At 45.7% G+C, this 21,653-nt stretch overlaps 1 protein-coding gene across 2 annotated transcripts in view; it reads left to right on the plus strand.

Moving 5' to 3' along the window:
* The first annotated feature begins 8,895 nt into the window (after positions 1–8,895).
* LOC118507728 overlaps positions 8,896–21,653 on the plus strand; it is a 106,409-nt gene continuing 93,651 nt past the window's right edge. The window contains exons 1-2 of one of the 2 annotated variants that reach the window (XM_036046683.1): positions 8,896–9,170; positions 10,132–10,580. The gene's annotated coding sequence lies outside the window, so the exon portion shown is untranslated. The remainder of the gene's footprint in view (positions 9,171–10,131; positions 10,581–21,653) is intronic. The other variant, XM_036046684.1, reaches the window with a different exon arrangement.

Consider the following 21,653-nt stretch of genomic DNA (forward strand, 5'->3'; position numbering starts at 1 on the left):
GTGGCGCGTTTGAAATTTTGTGGAAAATTTTATTGTAACACCTCGTCTAAAACCTATTTCACCATTCTCGGCAGCTTAAAAGCTCTGGACAGCTCGTGCATCAAGATTGATAAAAACTTTGCTCTAGCGTAGCGCTATCAGAGCGGTAACGGTGAGTGGGTTTTTATACATCTGGAAGCTCTGCATATTGTTGGACACCTGTTTCACTCCCTTTCGGCAGAAAATGGGAGTGTGAAAGCAAAAAAGCTAAAGCTACGTATGGAAACTGTTTCTCGAAAATCGGTTTCAGGAGAAATGTGTTTGAAAAATATTCCTTTCTTTTTCGTTTTGAGCACATGCATAGTGAACAGGCTCACCACAAAACTTTTTTTATTCCGATGGGTTTCCCAATTCCCCCCCCCCCCCGGGCCACTGGTGTGGCATTCGAAAAACTTTAATGTCCCATTCGGATGTAAAAGCTTTTCGGTGGTTTTCGTGATTATTGCTTGCGAAACAAATGGAACATATTTGCGTGTTTGATGTTCGAGAGTGGGTAAAAAGCGTTTCCCGCTCTAGTTGGGAAATGGAAAACCTATGGCAGCACAAAACAATATGTTTCACAAAAGTTTTTAGGAAATGTGCAGCGAATACATATGAGTTGTCACGTAGCGAAATTCGCGAATTTGAGTTTACTTGTTCAAATTAATTAGTGTAAGGGATTGTTTTGCACAATTAATTAAAATGATACCAAGCTTGCAATGATCCTTTCGTTTTTAAGAGCTCATAGTATATTATATTTATCTGGGTTCCACCACACAGCAACACAGGCTCAGCTTGTACTTACTAATATTCTGCTTTGACCCGGTGTAGGGACTTATGGCGGCATACTCCGCTGTATTGTTAGGAACAGGGTAAAGGGAGGAAGGGAAGTCATGAGCTGGTACACGGACAATCCGATGCTACCAGGCCCATGGGAAAGGGTGAGGAAGGGGAACAAAAAATGCAGCACAGAATCGAAGGTGTGCTGGGGAACGCTGAAAGATATCCAGTATACGTTAGCCTCCAAGGACATGCACTGGATCTACCAGCTTAGCAACTTCGGGATGTAGACAAAAGTCAAGCTCCAAATTCTTGCTGGCGAGAAACTCTCAAATTGATTTATTTCATGATCGGTAGCTACCAAACACAACAGGATCCCTGTAGCGATGGATATCCTGTCTTACTACTAACATATCAGATGGAAATAATGTTATAGATAAAATTCGTTGACCCTACATTAAGGATACGCGACGACGAGAATTGCCTACCATTAGACTTCTTTCTGTGACACCCGAAATTGATTCTCGTCCAGACTGTCTCTCAATCCTCAGGATTAACTCTCCAGTTATGGGCAAACTATGTCAAGAAGGCAAGTAATGTCAGGTCAAGATCTCTTGAGCTTGTAGGACCAAGATTCTGCTCAGAGGAGTGATAACGATCATGCCTTGAAGAGCCCTTTCTTGCTATAATCAGATTGTATGTTTTGATTTATACTTCACCCGCAAAAAAAAATGCTAAGAAAATCTCCCCTAGTGAGCTAGTAGAAGAGAAACCGTATGAATGGAGTTTCCTGCAGATCAATGCAGACCGACAGAACTGCTCCCATAATAGAACAATCGAGATTTCTAACTGGTACGTAATTAATAGGTTCAATTTCTCTACGGGATTGAAAGGAAAGTTGCAAAAGTGAAAAGATTCACGTTTCCGGACGGACGGACGGACGGTGGACCCACTTTTTCCAACCAGCCAGAAGGCCAGTTTTTCAACTGTTCAACTGAAGAACAATGTTTGACTTGGACCATGTGGTGGTTTTCTTTCCACCGCTGCCGAGAGAATGAAAACGAGAAGGTAAAAGAATCAAATTAATTTACAGAAAAGCGCGTTGGCAGGCAAGATGGAGATGATTTTTTCATAAGATAATGCTACTATAATAATGATTGGTGAAAGGACTGCAAAAAACAACCCGTAATCATTTAAAGCTTTTGCGGTTGTGCGGTTGGTGGAAACTATTTTTCCGAACGCACTCAACCAGAAGTGGAAATAAATTAGCTTCTTCTGCTGCTCCCTGAAGTGAAATTATTTAATCCTTGCCAGTTTTTACCCGCTTCAAATTCTTCACCACACGAGGGCGGATTTTTCTTGCTGTGTGTTCGCAGTTAAGTTGTTCTTTCGCTAATGGAAGCAATTAGGATATAAATGTTTTATTCCACCCATCTTCAGCATTGCTTTCGCTGGTAATTACAAGTGTTCTTGGACGCGCTGTTGCTTTTGTGTAGCGGTAGCTTACAAATGGTCGCACGTAATTAACGCGATCGCTCTTCACGCGATCATTATTCCATGGCGGTGACATTTAAAGCATATTAAAACCATGGAGCAAATAAACAATAATATACAGCTTCGAATCGAGAAAACAAAGGCAAAAATAGCACGGCGCTATATATGGTCTAATCGAGCGAGCGCCTTGAAGGCGGCATTTCGGACGGCCCTAGTTGTAAAAATATAAATGATGAAGGATTAAAAACACACGGAGATTAAACATCATGCAAGGAAGTAAGACAAAAACAAAAACAAAAAAAAAAAAGAAACTTCAGGCTACGTGGTATTTACCCGGCATCCTGCGATTCGTTCAAGGTTGTTACGGTAACCGCCTTCAGCGTGGCGGTTTGTCGACTTTGACGTTCGATGGAAATGTCATCCATCGTGGCGCATTGAGCGTGTTGCATTGGAGATGGGCCACGGAAGATACGGTAAGAAGCAAGTCTTAAGGCAAGTCCACGTGCAAAAATGTCTTGGCGTCAGTTTTTTTTTCTCTCTATCTCTCTCTCTGTGTATTGTCTGGAAAGGGCACGAAGCTGGATGCATAAACGGCTGGGCTGGGAAACACTCAACATCATCATCTTACAGGGTTCGCTCCGTTGGGGGTTTGCTGTCTGGTGGCGGTTTGCTGGCTAGCGAAGGTCGTCCGGTTTGGATAGTTCCGAGACCGAGACTGAGGTTGTCCTGTGGTCGACAGCGAAAGCGACAGAATTCCAGCCGGCTTGGGAGAACCCGCACTCACGGGACCGATGGCTGTCGGTAAAAGGGCAGCGAGCATGATTACGTTTCTCCGGGAAGCAACCACAATGGTTATTGTGGTTTCAGGTCGTGCCGGTGGTCACGGAAGTAAAGGTTTTGCAGATGCATGTTTGCACCTTACGGCCTGTAGGCGCCGAGGCAGCCGAAAAGGGGGGGGTTTGTTGTATCCGTCCGATGCTTACAAACAAGAGTCTATCTTGTTATGGCACCGTATCGATGGTCCGTTTGAAAGATGATTACATTCTCCGGTACCGGTTCGGAGGCTCTTGAAGGGATTCAGGTTCGGGGAATGGTATTTTCTCAATCACGGTCTCAATATTGCATGGCAACTTCTTTGGCACGCGAGCAGGATTCAATAACAATACATACCTTCGGCTGGGCAAGTTTTTCACTCACTATGGTGCTATGGGTATTTTTGGCACTCCGTGCTTGAGCTGGGAGTTATCCTCCGTGGGCAAGAGGATCGTACCTGCAAACGGAAATTTAAGGCATCGTGTGTCGTTGTTGGTTTTGAAAATTGAATGTTTGAATTCGAAATTAAACAATCGATGAAAATTCCCTTTCCGTGGGTGGAATGCTCATCCGGCTGAACGAACGAGTTACAAAGTGTCCCCGGATGTACGAGTGCCCATTTTAAAATAGGCAAGCACCGAGCCAACCGCTGCACTTTGGGCCTCCACCATTCAAACACCAAATTCCACCAAGAGGTTAGGTAGCCGATGGTTCTAACCAGCGCTCAATTTCATCGCGCAAAACGTGAACGGAGCAGGCACGTGTCGTAAATAATGATCGGGACAGACGTTTTCGAGGAATGTGGTTCGGAATTTGCGTATGTGACAAGCGTCGGTAGTCGATTGCAACATTGAACGTTCCTTTCGGTGCGTTGCATTTCACAGAATCTGGCATTCGTGTCATGCCGTGTGGGATAGAGGACCTTTTTTTTTGTTGGATGGACGATATTTTCGAGTAGGGATAAGTGATCGTTAATCATGCAGGATAATTGGTACATTCTAATTGTTACCAACTGTCGATATGATCGATACGCGATTCTCCCCACTATACACACCGAGAACAATGAACGGGGTTGCGTGCTTTGCGTGAAATGCCACGTGATGGAATTTATTGCCAACTGTTACCGAACTCGCCCAAACCCTCGTGGATTTGGTCTTCAAATAAGAGGTTTGAGTTTTACAGCCCAAACCACCAGGCAACCAGGCAACCGATTCTCGTACCGATTCGGTGTTCCTTCCCGGGACGTATTTATTCATGCGCCTGGGCAAAGTGTAATTAAAGCGATATTCATCTACGGCCGAATAGAGTGCGCGCAAAACAGAATGGACGATGACGAGGCTCGATGACAGGAGCAAATATTTATATCTTCCCTTCGTTCCCTCGGCGGTGTGATTTTTGCTTCTTTTTTGTTTGCATGTTCTCGGGTTGGGTTCCGTTTTTATACACTTTTTTTGTCTCGGAGTCCCCGAATCTCTCTTTCTCTCCTGGTGCAACTCGAGGCACGAGTGGTTGAGATCCTTGTTATGATTTTTTCCTTGCCTGCCCGTTCGCAAAAGGTTTAACAATGGCAGGATTAACGATCACTGTAATTAACAGAAGCTGGAAGCCGGAAGAGGTCACCGGAGGCACCAGCGGCAGTCCTGATCCGTACGATCCGCACTGAAAGCAATCTGAAAGACGAGAACATTGGTTTGCTGTTAGGTTGTGGTCGGTCCATCCAGGTTGGGAGCAGGGAACGGGAGACCAACAACAATAACGATCCAATTTCAAGGGCTTTCTACAGGGGTGAGTTCGAGAGAGCGTGAGTGTGTGTGCGTAACACCAAAAGGGGTTGCAAACTGACGATGACAGCATTGCAGCGCGCCTGGAGGAAACCGGCAGCTGTCAAATCAACAGGTCGCGGTTGAGAGTGGCAGGGCAGGGTGGCAGCAGGAAGCCGAAGCACAATTTGGACGCTGCGACACTTGAGAACGTTCCGATCGTGGCGCAAGGATAATGGTAAAGTTTTTCTCCCGGAATACATAATCAATGGGGATGGGTTGAGGGTGTTTTTCGATGGTGGAATATCAGTTCAGCAAGCAGTAACGCTGTTGCCATTGATGCTAAACTATGAAGACATCGGGGCAGCTTTCACTTTGAACGATAAATCGATCGGACGCGGAAAGGGTTCTCGCGAAAGAGTTATCATCCTACAGACACACCGTTTGGTACTTAAATCTAGCGCACAATTCACTCCTTTCCTAAATAGCCTTTCTACTAGCCGAGCGAAGCCCACAATGTATCAAGATGAATGGAGTAAGAGGTCGGAGAGATCGTCGGCATCAGTGCGTCCCGAGACGAATGTGTAGCGCGCGACATCATTTGAACAATTAATCAACATAGCGCCAACTGGGCCTGAACAAATAAGCGACCGGGTCGGCGGTGGCCGTGGCCGAAACGAGCCGTCTAATGGTGAAGAGGTAAGTGGGGTTTCTCCTCTTTTTTCCCGCTCGGCACCAAGGTTTGTTTTCCAACCCATCGAAGGAAATTATGATGGAAAGAAGGTGCAAAGGTGTGTACTCGCGCTGTGCGCCGAAAATCCAGCGTCGGTGTGCTTTGTCCTTTGCGAAACCCCATACCCCAGAAGGTCGGTTTTTGGTATGTTTTATTCAGTGTGACGGATTGGAATGGCCAATTTCGGTATGTACCAAAGTAAATACTTTTTCCGACCAGCGTTTCTTCAACTGGGCAGCAGCGTTTGTGCTAATGGCGTGCTAACGCTGCGGCGTTTGCTATTTTGTGTTTCGGGCTACGCTGAATGTTTCATGTTGAATGTCGTGTTTATGATTGGTTGACCTTTTCCCATGTAGAACTGCTGGTGAACCAAATGTAATTGTCGGCAAATGTAATTGCTTAATAAAGTTCATTAAGAAAAGTGAACTTGAGAGAATCGAGCAAGAAATGAGGAAGCAATGTGCTAGAATCAAGAGAGAAATGACAGAGAAACGAGAGAAAATTGAGAGAGAATCGAAAAACAAAATACAAAGAATCGAGAGAGAAATGAGAGAGAATGGGGAGACAAATGCGAAAGAATTTAGAGAAAAATTACAGAGAAATGAGAGAGAATCGAGAGAGAAATGAGAGAGTGTAGAGAAAAAAATAAGACAAAAATGAAAGCAAAATTGGAGAGAATTGTGAGAAAATAAATAGAGAGCGAATCAAGAGAAAAATGGGAGAAAATCGAGAGCGATTCCAGAGAAAATTGGTAGAGAAATGAGCGAGAAACGAGCGAGAAATGAAAAAGAATCGAGTGAGAAATGAGAGATAATCGAATGAGAAATGAGAGAGAATCAAGAGAGAAATTTAAAAGAATCAAGATCCTTCGATTATCTCTTCTTTTCCCTCGAAACATTCCTGCTTTTCTCTTATTTCTCTCTTATTTCTCTTTCGATTCTCTCTCTCATTTCTTTCTCGATTTCCTCCCATTTCTCTCTGAATTCTTTCTCATTTCTCACTCGATTTTCTCTCATTTTTCTGTCGATTCTCTCTCAATTCACACTCATTTCTCTCTCATTTCTCTCTCGATTCTCACTCATTTTGCAGGAAAAGAATGTATTGTTATGTCGTTTTTATGTGTAAATGGCAAAAGTCAAACAAATTACTTAATAAGAAGTTCTTTAAATTGCAATAATAATGGATGCAGCATTTATTGAAGCAATATCTCCCTCTCCTTTTATTAGAATTACCTTTGTCATCTTGAACCCGTTTTACAACATTGCTCATTATGCATTGAAAGCAATAAAACCCCAATTCTCATTACTAGGCCTAATTAAACAGAATCCATAAATGGCACCAAATATGCAAATTTGCCAACAAAAAATTTTGACCAAAACCAAACCTCCAGCGAAGGTCACAATTCGCGATTTCATTTGGACTCGTCTCAATTGGACCACAAAATCACCGTAGAGACACCTTCATCAAAAGCCACCGTTCCATTAAGTATCGCTATGCTGGGAAGAAGGTCGAAGAAAAAAAAAATCCAATGGCCTCATCAATTCTGAACGCTGCGTTTTGCAATTTCATTCATTCTTCACTGCTCATCGAATTAATGTGAGACTGTCGTTTATTTCACGATATTTTTTTGTCCCTCGCTCGCACACTATTTGGGTCAAACGGATCGAGGATTGCTACCGGGGCTGATCGATCAAAAATCTTTGATAGAATGTCAAAGTTGCTGGAGCACTTTTACGGTGGCGTTAACTTTCGTTCATCTTCGACGCGGTATCTGTCAATCATCAGGCGAGATGCCACGCTCGGGGAAAATGCGTCAAACCCGGGCCCGGTCTTGGTGGAGGCGCGGTTTTGTAATTGTAAGTGGAGATGCGGCACGGCTCGAAAGTTCAACGTTGTGTGTGTGTGTGTGTGTGCAAGGGGAGGATTCCGGGGGATGATTCACTTTCGCGTTCAGATTTTATTTCCATCCAATCGAATTCTACAAAGCTTCGATCTCGCGCGCTTCGTTGCCGTGATATCGTTGAACAATCTTTTGACAGTTGATCATTAACACTGGGGGCCTGAGCACGAGGCCTAGAGGTTGGAAGCGCTCACGAATCTTTTGTTGCCGAATGTAATATTCTACCTACCCACGAGACCTATCAATTAATCTCGTTTCGAGGGGGGGAAGACATCAACATGGTCTTGTAGGTATGGTATGGTAGGTGTGAAGTAATAGCGAGTCAGACCCGATTCATCCATTTTCGATGACATAGTGCGGTATTAGCTTTGTATTTTCTTTTCCAATTAGACGAATATTACAACAAATGTCAACGGCCGGACAGGACGGACATTTTTATTTACAAATAAGTAAGAAACTTTTTCACCGATTGTTGCACCAAACGTACACGACGTTTGTGATCAGATAAGGCACTTCCAAAATACATACCGATGCCCGTTTATCGCATCTGTTAAAAGTTATGCTTTGATCGGGCGCCGCTGGTCATGTTGGTTCTGCTGGTAACCCCTTCTTGTTTGCTAGCTTTATGCTGACGGGAAAGCATAGGTACGGTTGTGTGCGTGCCCATTTCGCAGAGGCCGGCATTTGTCAGCCCGAAGCACGGTGGTTCACTTCGTTCGGCTTCGTTCGTTTGTCGTGAACAGATCTCGCTCTCCTTCGTTTGCTTTCGTTGCTCCACTCTGGGATCATTTTGATTCATTTCAATCGCAACTATGGTGTACATTCATTCGCGGTGTTTTATCTACTTAAACTTAAGTGGGATTGTTTTTTTATATGATAATTTTGGTTTCAAATAGCACTTGGATTGATTATTTTCGAATATGCTATCCAAACGACTTAATTGTATCTTCAATAAAGTCTTGAGGAGTTGTAATGGAATCATTAGAAATTGAAAAATTTGGTTGTTTTAAAAGAAAATTATTTTTTTACAGTAATCATAAGCAGTAGTAAACAAAACTAATGATCAGTGAAAGGCGACTCCAAGCAAACATGAGTATAAAATAGGATACAAAATGGAGAAATGTTTGATTAAAGCTATAAATAAAAAATCACAAGCTCAAAATAAAACCATAAAAGCATCCCACAATATACAACAATCCACAAGATCAACAATAATTTGAGAATAAAATCGTAGAAAATGCAGCTGAAAAGTGATCAAAACCATAAAAAACCCTTTACCGGCACACCGAGCGTTCATGCTTCTCCGATCCAAACCCCACGCCGAACATCGTACGTGTGTGCGCCAGTGCGCGTGCCTTTCCCGACGTAACGCGCGTTCACTCTCCCCTGGGCTGGGGTGGGCAGTTCGTGAGCCTTCGCGACTGGCATGGAAAAAATGCGTTCAGTCTTCGAAACACAACCGTAAGGGTAGGTTGCCGTCGGTCTGCCCGTAGAAAAGCTTACAACGCGCGCTCTCACTGTGTGTGCTTCGGATGGTGTGGAGATTTGTTTTGACGGGTCGCAGAACTCGCTGCTGTTCTGCTGTTTCGTGGCTGGCTGCCCTGAGACAGCCTGTTGTGCGTTGTTCAAAGTGAGATGAAGTGTCGAGCATCGACGGAAATATAGTGCTGTGGTAAAAAGAATAAAGAAGCAGAGAATTTTAGGAATAGAATTATTAAAAATTCCCCAAACAAATGAAAGGCCTTTCGGTGATACGCGAATAAACCTCTTGGAAATAAGAAGACCGGGCTTTCTGCATCAAACGTCATTTTTTGAGCCGCTGAAGAAAGGGGCGAATCGATCGTGAAGGAAGTGGGGAACTCGATATTCGGTCGGTCGGCTTTCGCGCTCGGGGTGGAGATCTCGATCGGAGAAGGTAGAGCCATACGTTGAGGTAAAAGCCGGTTCCTCCGAAGAAGCTCACCTTGGTGAAGATCTTCTCCGGCTGTCCGGTGTGCCAAGAAGCAGAAGACAGTCGCTTCCGTGAGTGTGTGTTTTGGATGTATCTTCTTGGTGGTTTTTTTGTTGCCGTTACTGCTGTATTTGTGAGAGTTGTTGCGTGAACTTGCAAAGCAAAATCCGGGTAAGGTAACCATCAAAACATCACCCCATGCTGCCGGCTGTTCCAGGGGGTGTCTCTTTGCTGATAACAATATTTTGTCTTAACTTCAACACCCCCCCCCCCCCCACCCCAAAAAAGGCCATCCTTTATCGGGTGCGCATAGACGGGGGCAGTAGATGAAGTGTAATGGGGATTTCGAACCGGAAACCGGATTCTTGTCGTGCGTTTTGAAGCGGCTCGAGACACTTCCAGTAGGAAAAACCGGTTTTTCTCGCACAAACTTGACTGCCAATTTCCCCTGCACCGCTCTGGTGTTGGTGCGAGGGACTGATCGGGCTCTAGTCGGCTTTGCGAGGTTGATAAAGTATTAACTGGCAGAAAATCGGCCTCGAACTCCTGTGGTACACTTGGAACCACTGGAAGAGAAAGGAAAACCAGGGAGAATCCATTGCATTCCACGTTTGCAGAAAGTGCATGCTAGTGTGTGTGTGTGTGTGTATGTGTGATATCATTTCGTCGTTTTTCTTTGCAGTGTTTTCTTTCGGTGTGTGTTGTGTTAAATCGGTGATTGTGTTCGGCTGCCAGGACGTTGTCTTAACAGGTCCTGAGAGTGTCTGTGTTGAGTGTTTGTGTATTTTACTGCCCTAATGTGTGCATTGTGATGTTGATAAATCCTCGTGGATGGGTGATGATTGATTAAAACGAAGTGATAAAAGCTGAAGCAAGAGAAGTGGAAAACAAGTGTCAAGTGTAATCGAAGAAATAAAAACGAAGGCGCATTTGAAGGTGGAAAACTGGCATTCACCAAAACCCGATTGTGAAAGCAATTTTTGCCATCGTCATCGACCATCTACCGGCCAGCTGGAAGTGAACCAACCTCTCTGTCCTGTCCGTGCCACTCGGAAAGACTTCCCTACTGTGGTACACGAATCGCTGGAGTCGCGCCCGTACACCGTATTAGCTAAGGAGCAGTAAAAAAAGGTAAGCAAAAGCAAAATCGTCCTGCCGCTCGTGGAGACCGTGTGGAGGGGGCAATTATCGCATTACAATTTTAATTAACCACTCCACGGTAATGGTGGATAATACTGGACGGGCTGTGTGCGGTGGTACGCTTACGGGATTGGTTAACAGTTTCTTTTCTGCAGGAAACCCTTTTGTGGTTGGGTCCTTTTGCTTCCATTTTTTTGCAATGATAGGATGCATCCAGCGCGCTTCGTTCAACAGTGAACAGGAAATTAGCTGGCAGCAATGTGACAATCATGTAACGTACGCACACATACGAGAGCTAGGGTTCCTCTGTGGCCGTATGTTCAGGGCTGTCTTACGGAAGTCTTTGATAGCAGGACTATGGGACGCTGAAGTTACGAATCAGAAAACACAAAGAGGAATGCATCTACTTCAAAGAGGACTTGCTTAAAGATAAAAGCGACCAATAGTCTTCGATAAACCTTCCCCGAAAAGGGGAATAAAAGTACGAGAATGTATCGCAGCGCTTAAACGTGGGGAAAAGGTCTGGTTCGCCTAGAAGCAACAAGTGGTTTTAGTGGTGGCCTTTCCCGTGTTTTGCATCACGGGGTTTAAGCCCACGGGTGTAAGCCTTCTGGTGAAGTGGGATCTATAAGAGCAAAAAGATGTGGTGTAAAGGTTTCTCAGGAAGGATGGGAGATTGTCGGATCTTTTTGGGGAAAAAATTGATTATGAAAGGATGATGAACACGATGGCACATGTATTTTGCCGGTCTGGAAAATTTGATTAGACATTTGATGTTGGGAAAAACAAATAATGGTAATAATTTTGATACAAGTACAGTGAGGCTTTTTTGCTGCGTGAGGCATCACCAAACGCCATGCTTACCAATGCTTCGCTTTGTACAATGTGTAGCACGTGAAAATGCCTTCAGTGACAGCTCATTAACTCATCACACATTTGTACAGCTCCAGTTCCTTGTTTCCCTTTGATACGTTAATTATGGTTTATTATTATTTATTCGTAAAGCATCCTTCTCGGTGCTGTCTGTGTTACTTTTTGAAACATTGTTTTTGCGTTGTTCGAAAATAAGTCGTTTCAAATGTTGCTTCTCGTGTAGACATTATTGATTTCTCTCATTTACCTGGATCGTACGTATGAGCTGATGAGCCTGTGGCTGAGATGATGGGGTTCGAACCTCTGGATTCGATGTGTGGTGGTCTTGGTTGTCTCCCTGTTTCGCTCATCATCGCACCATTATTCGCCGGTCTGGTGGTTGTTTTCCTTTGCTTGTTGCTTCCTGCTCCGTTTCGACCTGCATCGAACGGCAAATTATGCTCGTCCGACCGGGCTCTCCAGCCACATTTTTCACGCAAACTGCCCACCCGATGGGTGCGAGACAGAGAGCGAAGAGGAAATTTTTCGGTGGGCGCAACACGGTGATGGGTTTTTGGGTTTTGCCTTGTTGGTTTTTTTTTCGGAAGGCGTCCGATCGTTAAACCCCGTGTGAGCTTGTGTTTACCGCGCGTACGGTGCGCATACAAGCATAATTGCGGTCCGGTGTTTTATTATTCCCCGGCCCCGGTACGCTTTGTTCGGTTTCGTGGCCTATCCGGTCGCCCGGTTCGATGCTTTGGTGAGGCATTTTTATTTCTGTTTCGAACGGAAGTCGAGAAGACGCTCTTGGTCGATACTTTAGCACCGAATTTGGGTGGCGGTTCTCTGCTTTAAAAGCTTTCCGACCGAGAACGATATTGGTGGATTGGGGCGTGTTGAAGAGGCACACGAGTGAGCTGGTGAAGAAAGATGGCGACAGAGGTTTGGACAAATAATTTTCACCTTCCGGTCGCCGGTGTGTGTTGGTATGAAGCGCTGAAATTCACTGCAGACGAGTGCAACGTACCGACATTTAGTGCCCGCGAGGGAAACGTTAGAATGCTCCCGCGAGACTGAATGTAAGTGACATCCCAATGATGCTGCTTACAAGATTAGCAGGACAGGTTCTCGAAGGTGTCAATAATCGTTGGCTGTTGATTGTATCGATCGTGCATGATAAGGACTGGTTCTGACGAAGGTTTTCATCGAACTAAACATAATTGTTTCAATATGTTAATGACCCTGTGTGAAGAAAAGTCTACCACCTTGAAGCATTAGGGCGTTCGTTTGCCTCGAGAAAGGTGCAGAAGCTGCTGCAAAATAATTTATTTAATAAAGCACCATAAAATGCAAACGATAAAACTCATGCACAAACTGCTTATCTGGAAAACTTCTTCACTCGCTGCAGAGGTCGAAGTATATACGGACGGAATAGATTATTCCATCCACTCTGTCTCTCTCTCTCTCTCGCTTGCACGTTGCCAGGACGGTTGATTCGTTCAACGGCGCCCAGCAATAGATCAAACTTTTCCATCCCAGTAGTCGTAGCCGTTTAGCTTAAAAAGGCTACGACTTTTGACTTTTGGCAGGCAAAGTGTGCTCGTGAAATGTAGTGCACCCGTTTGCCGAACTCCAAGGTCAGTCTGTCAAACAGATAAGACTGGAGCGTAAACTGGACGTACCTTTTGTCTAAAATCGACCCAAACCTATAGGGGAAGTTGGGCGTTGGGAGGGGATTTTTTTTATAGCTTCTACTAAGAGGAAGTAATTCTATCAGATTTGTTGTCATATTGAATATTGCATTTCTTTCCAACATGTCCGCCGATGGACGTGCTGTCCGTCGTTCAAAGCCCGTGCTTCGGTGGCGGTGAGCTTCCGGCCCGAATGTCGGAAGTTTTCAATCAACTTTGTGAACTTTATCCCATCGTTCTGCCGTGAGTTAGCGTTTGCTCCCCAACGTACGTCGAGCACATTGGCACATTGCCCAAAAGCTGGGAAAAAGGAAGAGCTTTAAATATTCAGTCACGGCTGGTGGAATTGTTGGAGGCAGACCGAGAACGGTGGGACCGGGCCGGGGTTTGTGTGAATAAAAGTCGATCCGTAGGAAAAGTACACTCCAATTAAGACATCTTAAGTGAGCGCAATAAATGTTACTCGAGTATGAAGACTTGAGCCGTGGCGCAGGAGAACACTAAGTAACGTTCGTGAATGGGGAAGTGGTGGAATCTTGATGGCCAGCAGCACAAAGTTCACGAGAACAGGAAAATCTAACCGAAAGCAGCGAACGAAGCGAACTTGCGCTCGGGTTCGAGTAGTGGCAGAGATCTTGTTGTTGAATATTTCATTGTACCTCGCCGGGGAAAATGGATTTTTCACTTGCTTGTTCATCGAAGTTCCAACGATCCCGGGAACCAAAAGGGCGACCACTACCACGCCGGCGAGAAGTGGTGCACAGTAAAATGGACAACTACAATAGTGAGTTTAGTGTCGTGAAAGGCAAGTCATCCGCCGGGCGGGCGGTCGACTAAGGAACCAACGCTATCTGGCGTGCCGGGTTACCGATTGTATTTTGTGCCTGAATTCGTCACCTTCCCGTGATGGACCCTCTGGTGTGCATTTTATGGCTCATGAAGAGCCCGAACCCGAACAAACCCCCCGAAGAGACTTGACTTTGTAGCGAACGGTTTGTGTAACAAGGTTTGGGGAGAGAGTTTTTTCACTTCTTCGACGGTAGGAACTTGTGGGGCACGAATTTTCGAAGAAAAGAATTGCAAAATTGCATTTTCCAGACTCCCTCGGTGAAGCTTTGCAAGCATCCCGGGCTCGTCATTTTTGCTGCGGGCACGTGTCGTGAAGAGTTGGCTTTTGTTTTATTTTGTGTGCGCTATTTTGGTGTATTCCCTAAACTGCGGAAAGTTAATTTCCTCATCAAATTGAGCAGGGCGGTAAAGGCAGGATGCCTAAGGCACGGCGTCGTGATGTAAAGTTTTTAGCACTTGTCCTGTGTTAAGACCTTGCAGTTTACAACATCCCTGGGGAAGAGTTTCCTAGCATTTACTTCATCGGTGATCGTGATCGTTGAGTAATGAGAATAATGACGATTTCCAGCAGGGAAAGTAGACAATTTCCACACGCGCGTCACTACTCAACCGGCAGGAGCAATGCTCAACTCCATTCACCCGAGGGTCCGTTTAATTTCTCCCAGCCCGGGTTAATTATTTATTGCACATTGCAGACCGCGAAGTTGCTCGGTCTCGGCTCTCATTTGGTGTGCAAACCAAAGTCGCTCGCTGATTGGGGTTTCTTCTTACGCCACGTGCACATTAGAACTCGTTGGCGTTGTGTGGCAAACTTGACGCAGGGGTGTTGAGATAATTTCTCTAGACGTGTGTCGCCTTTACCGTAACTGTCTAACTGTGAAGACAGGGTGAAACAAACACCGAACGGTCGGCTATTTTGATGTTGCGTTTATTCTTGCCTCGAATTTGACGATGATTTTGAAACATTGGAGGCAAACGAATCAAGCCAAGCGAATGGGGTGCACGATTTGCGAACTGGTGGTGAGCGATTCGGTAGAACTCGAGAGGTTTGAGATTTGTGCGGTTTGTTCTTGAGTGCCCTTTTGGGCAACAATTAATTGCTGATGCATAGAGGCGCAGTTGATACGTTTCTAGACGTTCGAAGAAACCGTTTCTTGAGATTCTTAAGCCATATTTGCTTCGATTGTTATGCATTTGGAATGCGACACACATTCCACAAACTTTTCAACTTGTCTCACCAACGAACAGAACTCCGATCGTTGCTCCATTGCAATCCCAACCAACACGAGCGCCGATCACGAGGCGGTCAGACGCCTGTCAGACCGCTCAATGCAGGCGTTCGTCACTCTCAAGCGTTTTGTCGTAAGAACTGTGCATAATTAAAACTGTCGCCATCGTCACCACGAAACGAGCACGGCGAGCGAGAAAACTCATTTCCATTCATCACGAGCGAAGAAGGAAAACACTTTTTTTCTGGGTGGAGAAGCATCCTTTCGGGTATAGTTTGAAGAGGTTTTGAGGTTATCTTTGCGACGCATGGCGATGCTCTTTAAAAGGGGGGGTATTTGGTGGGGAACGAGCACGATGCAGTTGTCATAAGTTTTAGTTTGGTTCCCCCTAACGAACTCTACTCTCTGGCCCAGCAATTATATGCGTTCCGTTCCACACGACTGAAGGTGGACCAGTTGGATGGATCTGATTGCTAGTTTTCCTCCAGGGCCGGTGTGCCCTTTAGCAAGCGGATACGTTATTAAGTTCGGATCGGAAAAAGAAACAGCTGGGCAGCATGTTTATTAAAATCGTTCGGTCATAATTAATCGATCGACATCGTGTAAAGTGCGTAGCTAATCTCCGGTAGTCATTCCAGCTGGACTAGTCTTGTAACCGTGATCCCAGTCGAAGGTTTTATTTGTCTCGTCTTCTCAAGCACCACTTCGGTTGGGTTCCACACCCTGCATCCGACAACCATATGCAAACACAAGCATCCGGAGAAGGAAAGCGTGTGCAGTTTTGTGCTTCGTGCGCTCAATCAATCATGGCCGCAAGCAGTGACAGGCCGATCGTCATTGTTTGACAGGGCGAATCCGGAGTTTCTCGGAGCGCGCTAGTGGCCCGCCGGTTGTCAATTAGTGGATCGATTTCAGCAGCTTTCTAGTGTAAATTATAGGCATTTTACATTTACTGGTACGTTGTTTTTTCATTTCTCAAATGCATTCGGTGTTTTTAAATGTTTCTCACTGAATCTGCCCACGGGGGTTCAGCAGACGGTAGCGTCGTGCAATCCGGTTGTCTGTGTTGGAGGCAGAAAGTTTTTCCTTTTCCCGAGGCCCCAGACTACCTTTTTCACCCTTGCCGGCTAGACTCGATCGATTGCCGGTAGTGTCGGTTGTACATGCACGTCTGCTCGTTAATGAAAGAAAAATATGGCCGGCGAGACGGACATTCAGATCCATCCAGCCGTGAAGCGCGTGTTCGTTGAAGCGGTTCAGACGTCCACTTATCACTTAGTTCAACGATTTACTTCAATACTATTTTAAGGGGACATTTTTTAAAAGCCTGATAATGAGATCGGTTGATGGATATTCAATTCTGCAAGGATCACAATGTTTTTGTTGGGGAAAAATAGAAAACAATGAACCCGACATTCTACCGTACAATTATAACACTACATTATTCATCAATGTTGAAGCACCAGTAACAGCAACCCTTATCTGAATGTGGCTACCCTTAGCCTCCAACTATGGTCGGTGTATGTCGTGCTGCTCTAAATCAAAATGTCTCGTCCATTGTGTAGATAATAGAATCTAGATAAAACCCCGTGTTTCTACAAAATAAAAACAAAACTAGAACACGCCGTTATCCTTGTTGTACACGAATACACACAAAAAACAAAATGGGGTAGTGGTTGTTGGTGAGCTGGCGAAACTCCCAGCGGACAATGATGACCTGCTGACAGGACATGGTACAGCAGTGTTTGTCATGTTTCCATCGCTTCTTCATGGTGGCGATGGTTTGGTCTCGAGTCCCGACACGTGGTTAGCGTGGTTGACCTCGGTCGTTCGGTTGTCACTGTTGGGAACGGCCACTGCTCAAAACACTTTCCACCGATCCCGTCAGGACTGTTCCGGTCTGACTTACAAAGCTTACAACCATGGTGGTTGTTTTGTGTTGTTCTTTGTGTGCCAGCGGAAGGGTTGTTTGTGACGGTGTTGGATAGGATTGTTTTGTGATATGTTTTTTTATTAACAATCGAACAATAGCATGGGAAGGGATTGTATTAGGTATTTGGTTGTATTTGGACTCTTGTTGAGTAGCGCTTATAAAACCCAAATCCAAATTTATTAAATCAAATCTATTCATCAACCCTTACCGAAAATCCACGATAAATCATGGAGAGCTTAAAATTGAAGCTTTCTCTTCAGGAACACACGCACACACACAAATCTTAACAGATTGCATACTAATGGTCCAATAAAGCTGTCCCAGCAATTCATTAACGGATGCCTTATGCAACGTGTTTGTTTAAATTGAAACCTAACTGCCGAAACAAAGAAACACCCGGAGTACACCGTTTCTTTCGTTGGGTTGTTGAATGGAGATTAATCTTCGAATCGGTGGCATCGCGTGTAAGTGGACCCTCCATTAGCGCCGATAGTATCGACAACACTTCACATTGTGCCCGGACTGTGCTGGGGAGAGTGATAGGCAGGAAATAGACATACGAGAAATATCCATCTCTTCCCTGATGTGTGCGAGATCGAAAATATGTTCGCCGTGATCGTTCCAGTAGAAGACACCCGGCACGATCGTTTCGATGCACTTTACCGATGGAAGAGAAATTCGCCTCTCTGAATGCAATTGAATCGGCGCGCATTGGGAAGAAAGTGATACTGAGTGTGGAGTAAGAAAGGAAGAATGACAAGAGACGACAAACATGAAATTGTTTCCGAGACGCACCAGCACGAAACGCATCACAACAGTAAGTTTGTTTTCTGTTTTGGTCTGTTCAACACAAACGAGCGATACCCAGTGTGATGGAGTTGGTGTCGCGATGATCGCGCCACTCGCTCGCGATTGCTCGTAAGTCATGGGAAACGGCGCAAGTTTCACCCTTCAGCCGTTCCCTAACGTGACATTTCGGAAACGGTCGGAGGCGTTAGGGGACGCGCATTTAAGGCTGGTTGTGCTCAGCGAAGCGCAACATGAAGTGAAAGAACTCACACCTGAGCACGAACTCCCCGATTAGGGGGGGAGAAAAAATGCAGTGGCGATCAAGGCGAAAGAATGCCTGCCTCTCGTTACGAGCCACCGTGGGTGGGAAAAACTCAAGAACTCATTCATTTTGAAGTTCGCTTCCACTCTTCCCGACACGTGTTTCTTGTACATCAAGCTCGATTGTATTCGGGAATGGGTTTTACTTCGTATTTTTTTTGTGTCTTTTATAGGGTTCTGTTCACGTGGTCACTCGACGTCCATTACTCTTGGTCGGTGCCTGGAAGGCTCGGTGATGATGTTGTTCGCTCTAAACCTCGCCTCATGATATATTGGCAATTTATCTTCACTTTATGCGTTCCGTACCGGTTCATAAACTTCGCGCACGAAGCAAAAGGGACGAACCGGGAACCGGCGTCCAGGAAAGCACCACAAACAACTGGTGCCAAAATTCGTGGTTAGGTAGCTATGCTTTAAACAATCCTCGTTCCCGTTAGAGGCACTTTTAAGGAGCTGCCAATTTTTTAGAACATGAACTATGGACGATTAGAAGCGAAGTGGTGAAACCCGGGGAGTTTGGAGGGCGCTTTCATGCTGCCTTTCAAACCAGCGAGCGTATGCATGCGGCTTTATTAGCGGCAGCTGCCGCCATTTGCCGAGTTGTGCCCGTAACACGAATGAATCAACGACAAACGCAGGGATGCTAGAACCCGGCCCGAACCCCGTTGAAACTCTTGAGGGGGGGCCCTTTCGTAGGAGTGATGCTGACAAGCGGTTGTGTGTCGGAACATGCGTGGCGCGATGTAAAAACTGTACTCCCCGTAGATCAATTTGGGCGTGTGTGACATTGGTGACAAATCGGAGCATGATGTTTAGCTTTCAACAGCTGCGGTGCATTAATAATTTTCTTGAACGAGCTGGAACTCACCGAGCGTTTTTCTCCTTTCGAACTTGCTTTTGTGTGTGTATTGCCGGTTGTACCATCGGCTCGAAGATCGGCTCAAACACCCCGGTGCAATTCGCTTTCGCATCAGCGATGGCCAAAATGGTTGGCAATTTGAACTCATCTTTCTGTGAGTATTAATAATTACCACCTTCAAGGTCCCTCACACACAAGGTGGAAAGGCCATCGAGCGAATGTAGCGGTGAAGCACATCGCTAAGACAACATTGAACCACATTTCACTTTTGGCCGTCCGTGCGCGCACAGGCCGGTGGATGAAACGAGCGCGAAATGAGCTTTGGCCGATGCTGGATGCTATTGTGCAACGCTGACTGAAACGGATCGAAGAGGGCTGAGATCCGCTCAGACACACCGAGCGGTGGGGGGATATAATTACGAACCGTCGGCTCATCCACTTTTACCCTGCAGAAGGTGATATTTGCGCTCCACTTTAGGCGAGCCGCTCATCGCTGACTCACGGCTGGGAAAGAAGATTGTTAAACGATCTGCCCAGGTTATGGGCATGTGTTGGCAATTGTCTTCGCCGGCGTGCTGAGTAACGGGCGAGCAAAATTAGCAACAGCATTGCGATCGCAATGGTAGGGAACGCTCTGCGTGTGGCGTTTTCCAACGGTACAGTTTTAGCCAAGCAGCAGTTACTACTCCCGGTATAGGTTTGAGCCGAACATGTTCGGCTGACCTTTTTTTTCGGGGGAGGCGAACCTCAAGATTTTCTCATCCAGTTCAGGATGAAGGTTCACGCAGATCTTCCACCGATCTTCCACTTATTAAGTACCGTAAAAAGGCCCCTAATGAAGACTTAACGCATATGCTAATTATGCACACGAATGCAACAGTCCAACACTGACCTCACTGACACGAACTTTGTGGTTTGGAGGGGTTCTGAACGACAACGACTCGGACACACCATCGTATCTTTGTCCGGTGGTCGAACGCAACGCCGAACTACCGAAACCACTGACGTTGCATCTTTTCAATGCCAGTTGCGTTACGTTCGGTTACGCCGGGGTTCGCCTTCTTCATTGTGTTTGACGTTTTTGTTTATTCCACTACACGCCACACATGTTGGTAGCATGATTTGGTCGATTAATAATTTCGTATGTTTCGTGAGCGTCTGCTTGGCGGAAGTTTTTCCTTTTTCCAGCTTTTTGCTCGCTGCTGATGCGTCAGAGAGAGAGAGAGAGAGAGAGAGAGAGAGAGAGAGAGAGAGAGGGAGAAGACGAGCTGTCAGTTGGCAGACTGTGGTACCTTCGCTGACTGAGACATTTCCGACACCGTCGGAACGAATTATTTATTTTGATGCTAATGACCGTACCGGCAATGTTTATTGTTGATCGACGAAAACTAATTGTACGCGACTGCTTCTACTTGAGCACATGCTGGCGACGGTGCATGAATGAAGGCTGAAAATTTGGCCGTTGCCACTGTACTGTGCCTTTGTTTTGGAAAAAGCTTTTTTTTCTGAAATAGCCGTCATTGAACTCGGCAACAAGACGCTTACTACAGCCCGCAAGGTAACCGATTCTTTCCACGAAACTTTGGACCCACCGATACGATACGTCTGTCTGGTTTTGGAGGTTATGTGCACGCCATGTGCACCGAAAACTAGTCTCCGGGCGAGTCTGGAGCTTTTTTTTCTGTGTGGACTGTTTCCCTGGTGATAGGTGCTTTCTTTGTGAAAGTTCAGTTTTCAGGAGCGTGTGCGTGTCAGAGGTGTCCAGAGTTGCCAGAATAGTGGACTTCCAACGAAGACGCACGATCGGCCACGTTAACAACGGGTCCATCAGAGGCCACTCGATTGGAGGCTCGATTATGAAAGGCAGGTTGCGTTCGGGTGTTACATGATGTTTCAATCGGGCGATGATGTTGATTGAAATTTGAGAAGACAATGCCGAAAACGGTCTCCAGTTCCCGCGTGCTGTCAACAATGCACCACAGACGACTGTAAGCCGATATTCACAGACTGGTGGAGCAACTGCGGTTTTGCAGTTTTATTTTCTATTTTTAGGGGAACAAGGCTTTCAGCTTCTCCATAAACCGATAGCATGATTTATTAGCAAAATTGGGGCCAATTATCAAACACCACGTTCGGGGTGTGTGCCTCGGTGTGCAAAAACTTGGCCAACCAGTAGGGAGAATGTGCCAGTTTTCGTCGAACCTCGGAAGGTGTAGGAAAGGTGTTGTCCAAGTGCTTGGGCAACCTCAAAAAAAAAAAATGTCCGAAACCTGTCCCAGCGAAAGGAACTCCGTGTGACGTTGTGTCAAATCTTTAGCACTGAAACGCGTTGGCTGAGTTGGAAAGAGTGGTGAACCAACAGCAAGAACACACCAAGGTAGAGACGTGAAGTAGAAGTGAAATGTAAGTATGAGCACATGGCCGGTCCAGAGTTACCGGTCCAGTACCGGGCTGCAGACGTACGACTGTCTGTCAAAAAATCCATTTTAGAAAGGAAATTACTCTCGTTACCAGAAAACTAGATCTTTTGCTCGAGACGCG

Source organism: Anopheles stephensi, chromosome 2 (assembly GCF_013141755.1).
Source record: "Anopheles stephensi strain Indian chromosome 2, UCI_ANSTEP_V1.0, whole genome shotgun sequence".
In the NCBI taxonomy this organism is placed as follows: domain Eukaryota; kingdom Metazoa; phylum Arthropoda; class Insecta; order Diptera; family Culicidae; genus Anopheles; species Anopheles stephensi.